The sequence below is a fragment of the Chiloscyllium plagiosum genome, unplaced genomic scaffold, assembly GCF_037043375.1.
Source record: "Chiloscyllium plagiosum isolate Xiang-an unplaced genomic scaffold, Cpla_swu_hap1 HiC_scaffold_35, whole genome shotgun sequence".
In the NCBI taxonomy this organism is placed as follows: domain Eukaryota; kingdom Metazoa; phylum Chordata; class Chondrichthyes; order Orectolobiformes; family Hemiscylliidae; genus Chiloscyllium; species Chiloscyllium plagiosum.
Window position 1 is genome coordinate 12,113,193 of NW_028270173.1, and position 17,904 is coordinate 12,131,096.

The window sequence follows — 17,904 nt, forward strand, 5'->3', positions numbered from 1 at the left end:
TTGTGTGCGCTTGTGTGCATGTATGCGCGCGTGTGTGTTTGTGTGTGTGTATGTACGCGCATGTGTGATTCAATGGGTAGTGGTACTTACTGCAAGGTTCAAGCTTTTGCTTATCATCATCACTTAGTTAGGTTTGTTTGCATTAGCCTAGATCTTTGTTTGTTACGAAGGTAACCTGGCTGACTTGTTTCTGTTACTAAAGGCTATATACAATCTGATATAGATGTGATATATAATTAACAATGTTACATCCTTATTCAACATCAAAACACTTCACAACCTGCTGTGAACCTTTCACTCTGCAAAGATCTGACTCCAGTATTAGACATGGAACCCATTGTGGGAAATTATAGGCCTGCTACATGGAAAACCAGTGACCATTACAATATTCAGACTCGTTCAATTGTATCTGTGATTGTTCCATTATTATTTGTACCTAATGTGTGTGAGTTTGTGACAGTGAGAGTGTCAACATGTATGAGACTATGTGTGTAATATTACAACATTTACTTCATACACTTCACCTGAATTAATGCTTTTATTTTAATTTATGAAAGTCATCTGCTAAATTAGATAAATTAGGACAAAACTGCAACAAGAGGTATAAGAAAAGATTCCACCATTTCCATAGAAACATCTTGTTCACAGATTTCGACACCTCACCAATTCTGTCTGTAACACCTCGTTCCCCTTGTCAGGAACATCATTGCTAATTGCTGGCAATCACGTGGCTTCTGTGTACTTGCCATTATGAGCTGAAACCCAGGAAGATAGTCCCCATCATATCACTTCTTCTTGTCTGGGTTCAGCAATTGCTGAACCCAGAACTAAATGTTCACTGTTCTGTACCTCCATTGGAATCACTAATGTCCTTTAAGGGAGGAAATTTGCCATCCTTACCTGGTCTGGCCCTACAGCACCTGGAAAGAAATGAAAGAATCCAAAAAGTAGATCAAAGAAAAGAAGATCTTGGAAAGCAAAGGAAAATCTCATCAAATCCTGTGGACTGGTGCTATTGGACTATGTTTCCCCATTCTCATTTCTTAGAACATAGAACAATACAGTGCAGAACAGGCCCTTCGGCCCTCGATGTTGGACCAACCTGTGAACTGATCTAAGCCCATCCCCCTACACTATCCCATCATCATCCTTGTGCTTATCCAAGGACTGTTTAAATGCCTGTAATGTGGCTGAGCTAACTACATTGGCAGGCAGGCCATTCCACGCCCTTACCACTCTCTGAGTAAAGAATCTGTCTCTGACATCTGTAGCTATGCCCCCTCGTACAAGGTGACACCATCATCCTAGGACAAAAACTTTCACTATCTACCCTATCTAATCTCTAATCATCTTCTATGTCTCTATCAAATCCTCTCTTAGCCTTTTTCGCTCCTATGAGAATAGACCCAAGTCTCTCACCCTTTTCTCATAAGGCCTTCCCTCCAGACCAGGCAACATCCTGGTAAATCCCATTTGCACCTTTTCCAATGCTTCCCCATCCTTTCTGTAATGGGCGACCAGAACTGTACAAAATATTCCAAGTGTGGCCGTGCGAGTGTTTTGTGTAGTTGCAGCATTACGGCTCCGGAACACAATCCCTCTACCAATAAAACCCATGCACCGTTTGCCTTCTTAACAGCACTATCAACTTGGGTGGCAACTTTCATGTGTCTTTGTACATGGACTCCAAGATCTCTTTGCACGTCCACATTACCAAGAATTTTTCCATTGACCCAGTTTTCTGCCTTCCTGTTTTTCTTCCCAAGGTGAACCAGCTTATATTTATCTGAATTGAACTCCATTTGCCACCTCTCAGCCCAATTCTGCAGTTTATCCAAGTCCCCCTGCAACATACATTCTTCCACACTGTCCACCACTCCACTGACTTTACTGTGATCTGCAAACTTACTGACCCATGCCTACGTACAAGTCATTTATAAAAATGACAAATAGCAGTGGTCCCAAAACAGATCCTTGTGGCACACCACTAGTAACTGGTCTCCAGGCTGAATATTTTCCATCAAACACCACTCGCCCTCTTACAGAAAGTCAGTTGCTAATCCAAACTGCTCAATCACACTCAACCCAATGCCTCTGCATTTTCTTCAACAGCCTACCATGCGGAACCTTATCAAAGGCTCTATTGAAGTCCATGTCAATTGCCCAATCCTCATCCAACTGCTTGGTCACCTTCTCAAACAACTCAATGAGGTTTGTGAGACATGACCTGTCCTTGATGAAACCATGTTGACTATCTGCAATCAAATTGTTGCTTGCTGGATGATTATAAATCCTATCTCTTCTAATCCTTTCCAAAACTTTTTCTACAACAGACGTAAGGCTCACTGGTCTATAATTACCTGGGTCATCTCTATGCCCTTCTTGAACAAGGGCACAACATTTGCAGTCCTCCATTCCTCTGGTACTAAACCTGTCCACAATGACGACTCAAGGATCAAGGCCAAAGGCTCCAACATCTCCTCCCTAGCTTCCCAGAGAATCCTCAGATTAATCCCATCCGGCCCAGGGAACTTTTCTACTTTCACTCCTTCTAGAATTGATAACACCTCTTCCTTACTAACCTCGATCCTTTCTAGTGTAATATCCTTTATCTCATTCTTCTCCTCTCCAATACTCTCCTTTTCCTGAGTGAAAAGCAATGAGAAATGTTTGTTTAGCACCTCTCCGATCTCCACAGGGTCCACACACAACTTCCCACTTCTGTCTTTGACTGGCCCTCTTCCTACTCTCGTTGTCCTTTTATTCCTCACATACCTGTAGAAAGCTTTAGGGTTCTCCTTTATTCTACCTGCTAAAGATTGCTCATCTCCTCTCCTTGCTCTTCTTAACTCTCTCTTTAAATCCTCCCCAGTTGATTTGTAACTCTCCATCGCCTCATCTGAACCGTCTCTTCTCAACTTCACAAAAACCTCCTTCTTCCACTTAACAAGAGACGCAATGTCTTTTGTAAACCATGGTTCCCTTACCTTATCACTTCCTCCCTGCCTGACAAGGACATAACTATCAAGGACACACAGTCTCTGTTCCTTAAGCCAGCTCCACATTTTGATTGTCCCCATCCCCTCAATTTTGCTACCCCATTCTATGCATCCTAAGTCCTGCCTAATTGCATTATAATTGTCCTTGCCCATCGAAAACTCTTGAAACTAAACTTAACCGAATGCTGGTCACTCTCTCTAAATCAAACACCTAGCCCGGTTCATTACCAAGTATCAGATCCAGAGTGGCCCCCACTCTTGTCAGCCCTTTGAAATACTGTGTCAGGAACCCTCCTGCACACATTAGCCAAAAACTGATCCATCTGACATACTAGAGTTTAGCATTTCCAGTCAATGTTGGGGAAGTTAAAGTCCTCCATAATGACCACCCTGTTCCTTTCAGTCCTACCCAGAATCATTTTGCTAATTCTCTCCTCCACCTCCCTGGATCTCTGCGGAGGCCTATAAAAAACTCTAAGCAGTGTGACCTCTCCTTTCCTGTTTTTAACCTCAGCCCACACTACCTCCGTAGACGAGACCTCGTCAAACGTTCTTTCAGCCACCTTATACTGTCCTTGACTAACACCTCCCCCTCTTTTACTGCCTTGCCTGTTCTTAACGAAAGATTTAAACCCTGGAACCTGTAACATCCATTCCAGACCTTGCCGTATCCATGTCTCCGAAATGGCCACAACATCGAAGTTCCAGGTACCTATTCATGCTGCAAGCTCACCTACTTTATTTCGGATACTTCTGGCATTGAAATAGACACACTTCAAACCAGCTTGCCATGACCATGAAATCCTGTCCATGCCCTTCCTACTCTCATCCTCCTCTGCACTGTAACTACACCTCCAGTTCCCATCCCCCTTCTGCGCTAGTTTAAACCCATCTGAAAAGCACCACAAATTTCCTACCCAGGATATTAGTACTCCTCTGGTTCGAGTGAAGACCATTCTGTTTGTACAGGTCCCACCTTCCTCAGAATGAGCCCCAATTATCCAAGTACCTGAAACCCTCCCTCCTGCACCATCCTTGCAGCCACATGTTTTGCTGATATCTCTCCCTATTCCTTGTCTCGCTGTGACATGCATGGGTAACAAACCAGAGATAACAACTCTTCCATCCAGAACTCACTCTGTTTTGGTTTGCCTGTGTCTGTCTGTTTGTGTGTGTAGGGGTTTAAAAGGTGCATAGAGTTTCAACTTGTTAACAATTTTAGTTTTATCCTGCTTGTGATTAATACTTAGTTATTTGTAATAAGTAGCAGCTCTTGTGAAGAATAGGAACCCGGTCAGTATTAACCGTTAGCCTGAGTCCATCAGGAAGGAAAACTGGGCACTTGGAGCATTTTGATTTTATTTTTGTGACAACCCCCCAGCCATAGTGGGGCTTGAGGGTCAGTGCACTTTCCAAAGGGGTTTGGAACAGAATATGGACGTGAAATATCAGAGCTACCTCCTATTTTCCTAAAATATACAGATCCTTTGGGAAGAGCAATTGTAACTCCTGTTTCCCAAATGGACAACACACAGGCCTGACTTACCCCCATCCAACTCACAGGCCTGGCTTACCCCCATCCAACACACAGGCCTGGCTTACCCCCATCCAACACACAGGCCTGGCTTACCCCCATCCAACACACAGGCCTGGCTTACCCCCATCCAACACACAGGCCTGGCTTACCCCCATCCAACACACAGGCCTGGCATACTCCCATCCAACACACAGGCCTGGCTTACCCCCATCCAACACACAGGCCTGGCTTACCCCCATCCAACACACAGGCCTGGCTTACCCCCATCCAACACACAGGCCTGGCTTACCCCCATCCAACACACAGGCCTGGCTTACCCCCATCCAACACACAGGCCTGGCTTACCCCCATCCAACATACAGGTCTGGCTTACCCCCATCCAACATACTGGACCTGGCCCCTCCTCCCTTCCCTACAACACAGGAGTTCTGCTTCACCCCAAACAAATGAAGTCCAGATTCACTTCCCAACCCATCTCCCACACAATTGTTGTTGTTCTAAATTAAACTTCTTTTGTATTTTAACTACACTGTTTAAATAAATTGCATTTTGCTTAACATCGAGTAATATGACCAGTTGCATCACATCTGGAATACATATTCCACATCTGCCTTTAAAATAAGAAACAGTTAGGGTCTAGGTTACCTTCTTAAAATAGTTTGAGGGTGTTTGGTCTGGTCAATAACACTGCCTATCCAAAGCTGTACCCTCCCCTTCTCCTTCTTCCATAAAAACCTACCCTAACACCAGGCCGGGTGAGGAGGAAAACACAGGTCATGAGGCAACTTGCTTCTGAACTGAATTTGAATTAACTTTATTGTCACGTGTACTCAAATGAGTGCAATGAAAAGTTTACTGTCACTGCATTATAGCACCATCTTAGGTACAAAGGTGCCTAGGTACAGATACTTAAGATTGAAATCTTAGAAAATAAATTAGCAAAGTAAGGAAATAAACAGTCCAGCATTTCAATCCGAGCAATAAATGAGAAAAATGAAGAAATAAAAAGTTTAAAGTATCAGTCTTTCCGACCCAGTCCATGCCAGCACCCAGCCTCAGGGGAGACGTCCACTGCCTTGCTGCCTGTGCCCCACGTTAGGAGCCATCTCTTCCCCAACAGGCCCACTTCACTGATGCAGCTGAACCCAGACTCACCCAACAACAAAGAGTCCTTGGCTCTGCCATCTTGAGCAGTCTGCTGCCACCAACACTGCCCTCCCCAATCACTGGAGGAGCTTTGCTGCTGCTGTTGCTGCCGTTGGCCCCAAACCCCTGGAGAATGACCTCATTGCTGCTGCCATTGGCCCCAAACCCCTGGAGAATGACCTCATTGCTGCTGTCATTGGCCCCAAAACCCTGAAGAATGACCTCATTGCTGCTGCCATTGGCCCCAAAACCCTGAAGAATGACCTCATTGCTGCTGCCATTGGCCCCAAACTCCTGGAGAATGACCTCATTGCTGCTGCCATTGGCCCCAAACCCCTGAAGAATGACCTCATTGCTGCTGCCATTGGCCCCAAACTCCTGGAGAATGACCTCATTGCTGCTGCCATTGGCCCCAAACTCCTGGAGAATGACCTCATTGCTGCTGCCATTGGCCCCAAACCCCTGGAGAATGACCTCATTGCTGCTGCCATTGGCCCCAAAACCCTGAAGAATGACCTCATTGCTGCTGCCATTGGCCCCAAACTCCTGGAGAATGACCTCATTGCTGCTGCCATTGGCCCCAAACCCCTGAAGAATGACCTCATTGCTGCTGCCATTGGCCCCAAACTCCTGGAGAATGACCTCATTGCTGCTGCCATTGGCCCCAAACCCCTGAAGAATGACCTCATTGCTGCTGCCATTGGCCCCAAACCCCTGAAGAATGACCTCATTGCTGCTGCCATTGGCCACAAACCCCTGGAGAATGACCTCATTGCTGCTGCCATTGGCCCCAAACCCCTAGAGAATGACCTCATTGCTGCTGCCATTGACCCCAAACCCATGGAGAATGACCTCATTGCTGCTGCCATTGGCCCCAAACCCCTAGAGAATGACCTAATTGCTGCTGCCATTGGCCCCGAACCCCTGGAGAATGACCTCATTGCTGATGCCAATAGCCCCAAACCCATGGAGAATGACCTCCCTGTTGCTGCCATTGGCTCCAAACACCTGGAGAATGACCTCATTGCTGCTGCCATTGGCCCCGAACCCCTGGAGAATGACCTCATTGCTGCTGCCATTAGCCCCAAACTCCTGGAGAATGACCTCATTGCTGCTGCCATTGACCCCAAACCCCTGGAGAATGACCTCATTGCTGCTGCCATTGGCCCTGAATGGCAGGTGAATGCACTCAAAGCCGTTGGCCTCCTCTTACTTGGAGAACATCCTCACTGCTGTTACATCCTATCTCCAGGAGGTCTGCTACTCCACATATGGCCCGCTCTCGCTGCTGTACCGGTGCTGCCAACCAACCGCCACAGAAAAGAAGAAAAAAAAGGCCAAAACAAAAGGAAAATAAAGTGAAAGAAAAGAGCAGAAGTAAAAGTAACTCAAAGGGGGAAAGCAGATGACAGCAGGGCAAGAGCTGGACACAGCCCTGTAACTCTGCTGCCATCTTACACCGGAACTGACACCTACTTCGATATTAATTCAACTGAGGTGATGTCTGAAAGTGTTCCAGGAGACGCAAACACAAATTCAATGCAACACCTTAGCGGAGCCCCGTTCTCCTGTCCTAGTGACCAGGACTTGGGGCCTTTCCTGCCCTTCTCTCTCTCTCTCTCTCTTTCTCTCATGCTCTGCCTCTATTGTACACAGAGAAAAGGTGCGTTTTTAACTCTGAATTATTTTTCTGAACAAACAATGAATATTGTGCTAAGCTTTATTTTTATTAAACATGCTCATTGGTCCACTGACTGAGGAAAAAAAAAGAAATACTGCTCCTCACAAGAAATTCCACATAAATTTGTCCCTGTTTCCTTCACAAATTTCCGAACGTTTATCTGCAAGGATCACCTTACTGACATTGAGAACAGGTGTCTTTACTCTGTCGCAGTTATCTAATTGCTCCTCTGAAAGACATGACTACACCTTGAACAAACTCTGGATGAACAAAGGCCAATTTTCTTCCGACTACTTCAGTTTCGTGGCAACTTTTGTAAATGACCCAGAGGACACTACTTACTCCTTCCTCACTAAACTGGGTACCAAGTGAATACCCTCTATGACAAGTATGTCCGTCGTTGGATAAAGGACCAAAACTGGATACATAATCCTGGCAAGGTCACAGCAAGGCTTTATTCAACTGCAGCAAGATATCTTTACTTTTGAACTCAAATCCCCTTGCGATGAAAGCCAACATACCATTTGCTTTCCTAAGTGCTTGCTGCACCTGTAGGTAGACTTTTAGTGACTTATGAACAAGGATCACATTATTTTCCTGTGGGATTGTTTGTTTCAGTTGCTTTCTCATGAATTACAAAATCATAGTGTGGAAGCAGGCCGTTTGGTCCATCATACCCACACCGCCCCTCCGAAGAGCATCCCACCCAGACCTATCTCCCTTTCCTCTCCTTGTTACCCTGCAGTTCTCATGGTGAGTCCACCGAGCCTGCACATCTTTGGACTGTGGGAGGAAGGGCAGCACCTGGAGGAAACCCATGCAGACAAGGGGAGAACATGCAAACTCCACACAGACGGTCACCTGAGGATAGAATCAAGCTGGTACATTTCTGAAAGTCAAGTATTGATGTGTATCTTTGATGAAAACTCGATGTGGGTGAATCATCTAAAGAGAATATAACTTCATTTTACACAATGTTTATTATATCTATCAAATGAGAAAATAATGTTAATGTTCGTTACTCCAGCACTGGTATCACGACAAACTCCCCAGTATTGCAGAAAACAAGTTGTCTCTTGATACAAATCTCGTCCAATAATTCACAGAAAAATGACCAGAATTATGAAGTGAAAATCTCAAATCTCTGTTGTAAAAGAACACCAGCATTATTTAATAAAAATGACAATGACTCAGAATGGCTGTAAATCAGTGACGAGGACATTGTTCTGTGACTTATTGAAAACCTGGACATTAAAAACAGAATGGACTGTCTGAATCAGTGCAAGTCACAGCACTGGAGGGTGATTGGTAATTGTATTGGTCAGGTTACAATGATCCTTACCATTCACTGAGTCCTGAATCACAAGCAGGAACAGCACTATGTGGTGAACATCTCTCATCTTCAGATCTCAGCAGAAGAAGAATTTCCTGAGAGGGAGAGAAGTGATTGTCTCTTTATTTGTCACCAATCTCATGTCACATCAACATTGCACTCATATCATTGTTAACTGATTCGTACAACACTTCCACCAATTCTATGTTTGCAAATATTTATGTGTTATTGTTCCTGTTCTTTCCAATTCTTTAAATACTGTGAGTGATGTCTCTGGAATCTTCTATAAACTACCATGATTGACAAGCACCTGAATAATAATCCTGGATTAAGATGGTCCAAGACATGAGGTTTGATGCTAATGTTACTCATTGGGTTGTCATTGTTGCCATCAGGGTTGGGTGCCCACAAAGACCTGAGAAACTGAGGAATGAAGATCAGTCACTGGGACTTTAGAATCTGCAGTGGCCATGTCAATGGATCAAAGCATATTATCTAAGATTTTCCTGACTGACCCCAATCATCCATAGGTTCTTCACACCCTTTGAAGAGATCTGCTATGGGTTAACAGGAGAGAGAATTCCAAAAAAGAAAGCTACTCTACTACTGTTGTTGGAGTAACACCAGGATTGTCACTGGGAGGAATGTGCAGCAGGTCAGTGTCACTGTGTAACAGACTGGGAGGAGTGTGCAGCAGGTCAGTGTCACTGTGTAACAGACGGGGAGGAGTGTGCGGTAGGTCAGTATCACTGTGTAACAGACTGGGAGGAGTGTGGAGCAGGTCAGTGTCACTGTGTATCAGACTGGGAGGAGTGTGCGGCAGGTCAGTGTCACTGTGAAACAGACTGGGAGGAGTGTGCGGCAGGTCAGTGTCACTGTGAAACAGACTGAGAGGAGAGTGCAGCAGGTCAGTATCACTGTGTAACAGACTGGGAGGAGTGTGCACCAGGTCAGTATCACTGTGTAACAGACTGGGAGGAGTGTGCAGCAGGTCAGTATCACTGTGTAACAGACTGGGAGGAGTGTGGAGCAGGTCAGTGTCACTGTGAAACAGACTGGGCGGAGTGTGCGGCAGGTCAGCATCACTGTGTAACAGACTGGGAGGAGTGTGCGACAGCTCAGTGTCACTGTGTAACAGACAGGGCGGAGTCTGTGGCAGGTCAGTATCACTGTGTAACAGACTGGGAGGAATGCGCGGCAGGTCAGTGTCACTGTGTAACAGACTGGGAGGAGTGTGTAGCAGCTCAGTATCACTGTGTAACAGACTGGGAGGAGTGTGCGGCAGGTCAGTGTCACTGTGTAACAGACTCGGAGAGTGCAGCAGGTCAGTATCACTGTGTAACAGACTGGGAGGAGTGTGCAGCAGGTCAGTGTCACAGAGTAACAGACTGGAAGGAGTGTGCGGCAGGTCAGTGTCACTGTGTAACAGACTGGGAGTGTGCAGCAGGTCAGTGTCACTGTGTAACAGACTGGGAGTGTGCAGCAGGTCAGTGTCACTGTGTAACAGATTGGGAGGAGTGTGCAGCAGGTCAGCGTCACTGTGTAACAGACTGGGAGTGTGCAGCAGGTCAGTGTCACTGTGTAACAGACTGGGAGGAGGGTGCAGCAGGTTAGTATCACTGTGTAACAGACTGGGAGGAGTGTGCAGCAGGTCAGTATCACTGTGTAACAGACTGGGAGGAGTGTGCAGCAGGTCAGTGTCACTGTGTAACAGACTGGGAGGAGTGTGCAGCAGGTCAGTGTCACTGTGTAACAGACTGGGAGGAGTGTGCAGCAGGTTAGTATCACTGTGTAACAGACTGGGAGGAGTGTGCGGCAGGTCAGTCTCACTGTGTAACAGACTGTGAGGAGGGTGCAGCAGGTCAGTGTCACTGAGTTACAGACTGGGAGGAGTGTGCAGCAGGTTAGTAACACTGTGTAACAGACTGGGAGGAGTGTGCAGCAGGTCAGTATCACTGTGTAACAGACTGGGAGGAGTGTGCAGCAGGTTAGTATCACTGTGTAACAGACTGGGAGGAGTGTGCAGCAGGTCAGTATCACTGTGTAACAGACTGGGAGGTGTGTGCGGCAGGTCAGTGTCACTGTGTAACAGACTGGGAGGAGTGTGCAGCAGGTCAGTGTCACTGTGTAACAGACTGGGAGGAATGTGCAGCAGGTTAGTATCACTGTGAAACAGACTGGGAGGAGTGTGCAGCAGGTCAGTATCACTGTGTAACAGACTGGGAGGAGTGTGCGGCAGGTCAGTGTCACTGTGTAACAGACTGGGAGGAGTGTACAGCAGGTTAGTATCACTGTGTAACAGACTGGGAGGAGTGTGCGGCAGGTCAGTGTCACTGTGTAACAGACTGGGAGGAGTGTGCAGCAGGTCAGTGTCACTGTGTAACAGACTGGGAGGAGTGTGCGGCAGGTCAGTGTCACTGTGAAACAGACTGGGAGGAGTGTGCAGCAGGTTAGTATCACTGTGTAACAGACTGGGAGGAGTGTGCGGCAGGTCAGTGTCACTGTGTAACAGACTGGGAGGAATGTGCAGCAGGTTAGTATCACTGTGTAACAGACTGGGAGGAGTGTGCAGCAGGTCAGTATCACTGTGTAACAGACTGGGAGGAGAGTGCGGCAGGTCAGTGTCACTGTGTAACAGACTGGGAGGAGTGTGTAGCAGGTCAGTATCACTGTGTAACAGACTGGGAGGAGTGTGCCGCAGGTCAGTGTCACTGTGTAACAGACTCGGAGAGTGCAGCAGGTCAGTGTCACTGTGTAACTGACTGGGAGGAGTGTGCAGCAGGTCAGTGTCACAGAGTAACAGACTGGAAGGAGTGTGCGGCAGGTCAGTGTCACTGTGTAACAGACTGGGAGGAGTGTGCGGCAGGTCAGTGTCACTGTGTAACAGACTGGGAGGAGTGTGCGGCAGGTCAGCATCACTGTGTAACAGACTGGGAGGAGTGTGCGGCAGGTCAGTATCACTGTGTAACAGACTGGGAGGAATGCGCGGCAGGTCAGTGTCACTGTGTAACAGACTGGGAGGAGGGTGCAGCAGGTCAGTGTCACTGTGTAACAGACTGGGAGGAGTGTGCAGCAGGTTAGTATCACTGTGTAACAGACCGGGAGTGTGCAGCAGGTCAGTGTCACTGTGTAACAGACTGGGAGGAATGTGCAGCAGGTTAGTATCACTGTGTAACAGACCGGGAGTGTGCAGCAGGTCAGTGTCACTGTGTAACAGACTGGGAGGAATGTGCAGCAGGTTAGTATCACTGTGTAACAGACTGGGAGGAGTGTGCAGCAGGTCAGTATCACTGTGTAACAGACTGGGAGGAGTGTGCGGCAGGTCAGTGTCACTGTGTAACAGACTGGGAGGAGTGTGCAGCAGGTTAGTATCACTGTGTAACAGACTGGGAGGAGTGTGCAGCAGGTCAGTGTCACTGTGTAACAGACTGGGAGGAGTGTGCGGCAGGTCAGTGTCAATGTGTAACAGACTGGGAGGAGTGTGCGGCAGGTCAGTGTCACTGTGTAACAGACTGGGAGGAGTGTGCAGCAGGTTAGTATCACTGTGTAACAGACTGGGAGGAGTGTGCGGCAGGTCAGTGTCACTGTGTAACAGACTGGGAGGAATGTGCAGCAGGTTAGTATCACTGTGTAACAGACTGGGAGGAGTGTGCGGCAGGTCAATATCACTGTCTAACAGACTGGGAGGAGTGTGCGGCAGGTCAGTGTCACTGTGTAACAGACTGGGAGGAGTGTGCGGCAGGTCAGTGTCACTGTGTAAGAGACTGGGAGGAGGGTGCAGCAGGTCAGTGTCACTGTGTAACAGACTGGGAGGTGTGTGCACCAGGTCAGTATCACTGTGTAACAGACTGGGAGGAGTGTGCAGCAGGTCAGTATCACTGTGTAACAGACTGGGAGGAGTGTGCAGCAGGTTAGTATCACTGTGTAACAGACTGGGAGGAGTGTGCGGCAGGTCAATATCACTGTCTAACAGACTGGGAGGAGTGTGCGGCAGGTCAGTGTCACTGTGTAACAGACTGGGAGGAGTGTGCGGCAGGTCAGTGTCACTGTGTAACAGACTGGGAGGAGTGTGTGGCAGGTCAATATCACTGTCTAACAGACTGGGAGGAGAGTGCGGCAGGTCAGTGTCACTGTGTAACAGACTGGGAGGAGTGTGCGGTAGGTCAGTGTCACTGTGTAAGAGACTGGGAGGAGGGTGCAGCAGGTCAGTGTCACTGTGTAACAGACTGGGAGGTGTGTGCACCAGGTCAGTATCACTGTGTAACAGACTGGGAGGAGGCTGCAGCAGGTCAGTGTCACTGTGTAACAGACTGGGAGAAGTGTGCAGCAGGTCAGTGTCACTGTGTAACAGACTGGGAGGAGTGTGCAGCAGGTCAGTGTCACTGTGTAACAGACTGGGAGGAGTGTGCACCAGGTCAGTATCACTGTGTAACAGACTGGGAGGAGTGTGCAGCAGGTCAGTGTCACTGTGTAACAGACTGGGAGGAGTGTGCAGCAGGTTAGTATCACTGTGTAACAGACTGGGAGGAGTGTGCGGCAGGTCAGTGTCACTGTGTAACAGACTGGGAGGAATGTGCAGCAGGTTAGTATCACTGTGTAACAGACTGGGAGGAGTGTGCAGCAGGTCAGTATCACTGTGTAACAGACTGGGAGGAGTGTGCGGCAGGTCAGTGTCACTGTGTAACAGACTGGGAGGAGTGTGCGGCAGGTCAGTGTCACTGTGTAACAGACTGGGAGGAGTGTGCGGCAGGTCAGTGTCAATGTGTAACAGACTGGGAGGAGTGTGCGGCAGGTCAGTGTCACTGTGTAACAGACTGGGAGGAGTGTGCAGCAGGTTAGTATCACTGTGTAACAGACTGGGAGGAGTGTGCGGCAGGTCAGTGTCACTGTGTAACAGACTGGGAGGAATGTGCAGCAGGTTAGTATCACTGTGTAACAGACTGGGAGGAGTGTGCGGCAGGTCAATATCACTGTCTAACAGACTGGGAGGAGTGTGCGGCAGGTCAGTGTCACTGTGTAACAGACTGGGAGGAGTGTGCGGCAGGTCAGTGTCACTGTGTAAGAGACTGGGAGGAGGGTGCAGCAGGTCAGTGTCACTGTGTAACAGACTGGGAGGTGTGTGCACCAGGTCAGTATCACTGTGTAACAGACTGGGAGGAGTGTGCAGCAGGTCAGTGTCACTGTGTAACAGACTGGGAGTAATGTGTGGCAGGTTAGTATCACTGTGTAACAGACTGGGAGGAGTATGCGACAGGTCAGTGTCACTGTGTAACAGACTGGGAGGAGTGTGCGGCAGGTCAGTGTCACTGTGTAACAGACTGGGAGGAGTGTGCGGCAGGTCAATATCACTGTCTAACAGACTGGGAGGAGTGTGCAGCAGGTCAGTATCACTGTGTAACAGACTGGGAGGAGTGTGCGGCAGGTCAGTGTCACTGTGTAACAGACTGGGAGGAGTGTGCGGCAGGTCAGTGTCAATGTGTAACAGACTGGGAGGAGTGTGCGGCAGGTCAGTGTCACTGTGTAACAGACTGGGAGGAGTGTGCGGCAGGTCAGTGTCACTGTGTAACAGACTGGGAGGAGTGTGCGGCAGGTCAATATCACTGTCTAACAGACTGGGAGGAGAGTGCGGCAGGTCAGTGTCACTGTGTAACAGACTGGGAGGAGTGTGCGGCAGGTCAGTGTCACTGTGTAACAGACTGGGAGTGTGCAGCAGGTCAGTGTCACTGTGTAACAGACTGGGAGTGTGCAGCAGGTCAGTGTCACTGTGTAACAGACTGGGAGGAGTGTGCGGCAGGTCAGCATCACTGTGTAACAGACTGGGAGGAGTGTGCGGCAGGTCAGTATCACTGTGTAACAGACTGGGAGGAATGCGCGGCAGGTCAGTGTCACTGTGTAACAGACTGGGAGGAGGGTGCAGCAGGTCAGTGTCACTGTGTAACAGACTGGGAGGAGGGTGCAGCAGGTCAGTGTCACTGTGTAACAGACTGGGAGGAGTGTGCAGCAGGTCAGTGTCACTGTGTAACAGACTGGGAGGAGTGTGCAGCAGGTTAGTATCACTGTGTAACAGACTGGGAGGAGTGTGCGGCAGGTCAATATCACTGTCAAACAGACTGGGAGGAGGGTGCGGCAGGTCAGTGTCACTGTGTAACAGACTGGGAGGTGTGTGCGGCAGGTCAGTATCACTGTGTAACAGACTGGGAGGAGTGTGCAGCAGGTCAGTGTCACTGTGTAACAGACTGGGAGGAATGTGTGGCAGGTTAGTATCACTGTGTAACAGACTGGGAGGAGTGTGCGGCAGGTCAGTGTCACTGTGTAACAGACTGGGAGGAGTGTGCGGCAGGTCAGTGTCACTGTGTAACAGACTGGGAGGAGTGTGCGGCAGGTCAGTGTCACTGTGTAACAGACTGGGAGGAGTGTGCGGCAGGTCAATATCACTGTCTAACAGACTGGGAGGAGAGTGCGGCTGGTCAGTGTCACTGTGTAACAGACTGGGAGGAGTGTGCAGTAGGTCAGTGTCACTGTGTAAGAGACTGGGAGGAGGGTGCAGCAGGTCAGTGTCACTGTGTAACAGACTGGGAGAAGTGTGCAGCAGGTCAGTGTCACTGTGTAACAGACTGGGAGGAGTGTGCAGCAGGTCAGTGTCACTGTGTAACAGACTGGGAGGAGTGTGCACCAGGTCAGTATCACTGTGTAACAGACTGGGAGGAGTGTGCAGCAGGTCAGTGTCACTGTGTAACAGACTGGGAGGAGTGTGCAGCAGGTTAGTATCACTGTGTAACAGACTGGGAGGAGTGTGCGGCAGGTCAGTGTCACTGTGTAACAGACTGGGAGGAATGTGCAGCAGGTTAGTATCACTGTGTAACAGACTGGGAGGAGTGTGCAGCAGGTCAGTATCACTGTGTAACAGACTGGGAGGAGTGTGCAGCAGGTTAGTATCACTGTGTAACAGACTGGGAGGAGTGTGCGGCAGGTCAATATCACTGTCTAACAGACTGGGAGGAGTGTGCGGCAGGTCAGTGTCACTGTGTAACAGACTGGGAGGAGTGTGCGGCAGGTCAGTGTCACTGTGTAAGAGACTGGGAGGAGGGTGCAGCAGGTCAGTGTCACTGTGTAACAGACTGGGAGGTGTGTGCACCAGGTCAGTGTCACTGTGTAACAGACTGGGAGGAGTGTGCAGCAGGTTAGTATCACTGTGTAACAGACTGGGAGGAGTGTGCGGCAGGTCAGTGTCACTGTGTAACAGACTGGGAGGAATGTGCAGCAGGTTAGTATCACTGTGTAACAGACTGGGAGGAGTGTGCGGCAGGTCAATATCACTGTCTAACAGACTGGGAGGAGTGTGCGGCAGGTCAGTGTCACTGTGTAACAGACTGGGAGGAGTGTGCGGCAGGTCAGTGTCACTGTGTAAGAGACTGGGAGGAGGGTGCAGCAGGTCAGTGTCACTGTGTAACAGACTGGGAGGTGTGTGCACCAGGTCAGTATCACTGTGTAACAGACTGGGAGGAGTGTGCAGCAGGTCAGTGTCACTGTGTAACAGACTGGGAGGAATGTGTGGCAGGTTAGTATCACTGTGTAACAGACTGGGAGGAGTGTGCGGCAGGTCAGTGTCACTGTGTAACAGACTGGGAGGAGTGTGCGGCAGGTCAGTGTCACTGTGTGACAGACTGGGAGGAGTGTGCGGCAGGTCAGTGTCACTGTGTAACAGACTGGGAGGAGTGTGCGGCAGGTCAATATCACTGTCTAACAGACTGGGAGGAGAGTGCGGCAGGTCAGTGTCACTGTGTAACAGACTGGGAGGAGTGTGCGGTAGGTCAGTGTCACTGTGTAAGAGACTGGGAGGAGGGTGCAGCAGGTCAGTGTCACTGTGTAACAGACTGGGAGGTGTGTGCACCAGGTCAGTATCACTGTGTAACAGACTGGGAGGAGGGTGCAGCAGGTCAGTGTCACTGTGTAACAGACTGGGAGAAGTGTGCAGCAGGTCAGTGTCACTGTGTAACAGACTGGGAGGAGTGTGCAGCAGGTCAGTGTCACTGTGTAACAGACTGGGAGGAGTGTGCAGAAAGTCAGTTATCCTGACCTAGTCATTGGTAAGATTTTAGAGTCCACTGTAAAGGATGAGATTGTGAACTCCTTAGAAGTGAGACGTAAAATAGGTCAGATTCAGCATGACTTTGTCAAGGGGAGGTAGTATCTGACAAATCTAATGGAAATCTTTGATGAGATAATGAGTAATTTAGACAAAGGAGTGTCTGGCTACATGATCTGCTTGGATCATCAACAGCATTTGACAAAGTGCCACACAGGAGGCTACTAAATAAGGTAAGAGCCAAGGTTTTAGGGACAAGATACTGATATGGAAACCCAGTGGTTGTTATCTATCTAGACTTCTAAAAGGCCTTTGATAAGGTGCCTCACGGGAGGCTGCTGAGTAAGGTGAGGGCCCATGGTGTTTGAGGTGAGCTACTGGCACAGAGAGTGTTGGGATAAAAGGTTCTTTTTCAGAATGGCAGCTGATGACAAGTGGTGTCCTAGAGGGTTCAGTGTTGGGCCGCAGCTGTTCACTTTATCTATTAATGATCTGGACGGAGGGACTGGGGGCATTCTGGTGAAGTTAGTCAATGATATGAAATTAGGTGGCCAGGCAGGTAGTATTTAGGAGGTGGGGAGGCTGAAAAAAGATCTAGACAGTTTAGGAGAGTGGTCCAGGAAATGGCCGATGAAATTCAATGTGAGCAAATGCGAAGTCTTATACTTTGGAAAAAAGAATACAGGCATGGACTATTTTCTAAACAATGAGAAAATTCATAAAGCCAAAGTACAAAGGGATCTGGGAGTGCTAGTCCAGGATTGTCTAAAGGTTGACTTGCAGTGAGTCCGTGATTAAGAAAGCAAACATACTGTTGTGATTTGTCTCAAGAAGGTTGGAATATAAGAGCAGCGATGTGCTTCTGAAACTTTATAAAACTCTAGTTAGGCCCCATTTAGAACACTGTGTCCAATTTTGGGCCCCACACCTCAGCAAGGACATACTGGCACTGGAGCATGTCCATTGGAGATTCACACGGATGATCCCTGGAATGGTAGGCCTAACATACGATGAATAGATGAGGATCCTGTGATGGTATTCATTAACGTTTAGAAGGTTGAGGGAAGATCTAATAGAAAAACTTACAAGATAATACATGACTTAGAAAGGGTGGACACTGGG

The 17,904-nt window shown here is 48.5% G+C and overlaps 1 pseudogene across 1 annotated transcript in view; it reads right to left on the reverse strand.

Moving 5' to 3' along the window:
• Positions 1-17,904, reverse strand: part of LOC122547981 (butyrophilin subfamily 3 member A3-like) — an 84,152-nt pseudogene that overhangs the window by 48,443 nt on the left and 17,805 nt on the right. Inside the window, exon 2 of the transcript XR_015753025.1 lies at positions 8,706-8,791. The product of XR_015753025.1 is annotated as a butyrophilin subfamily 3 member A3-like (transcript). The remainder of the gene's footprint in view (positions 1-8,705; positions 8,792-17,904) is intronic.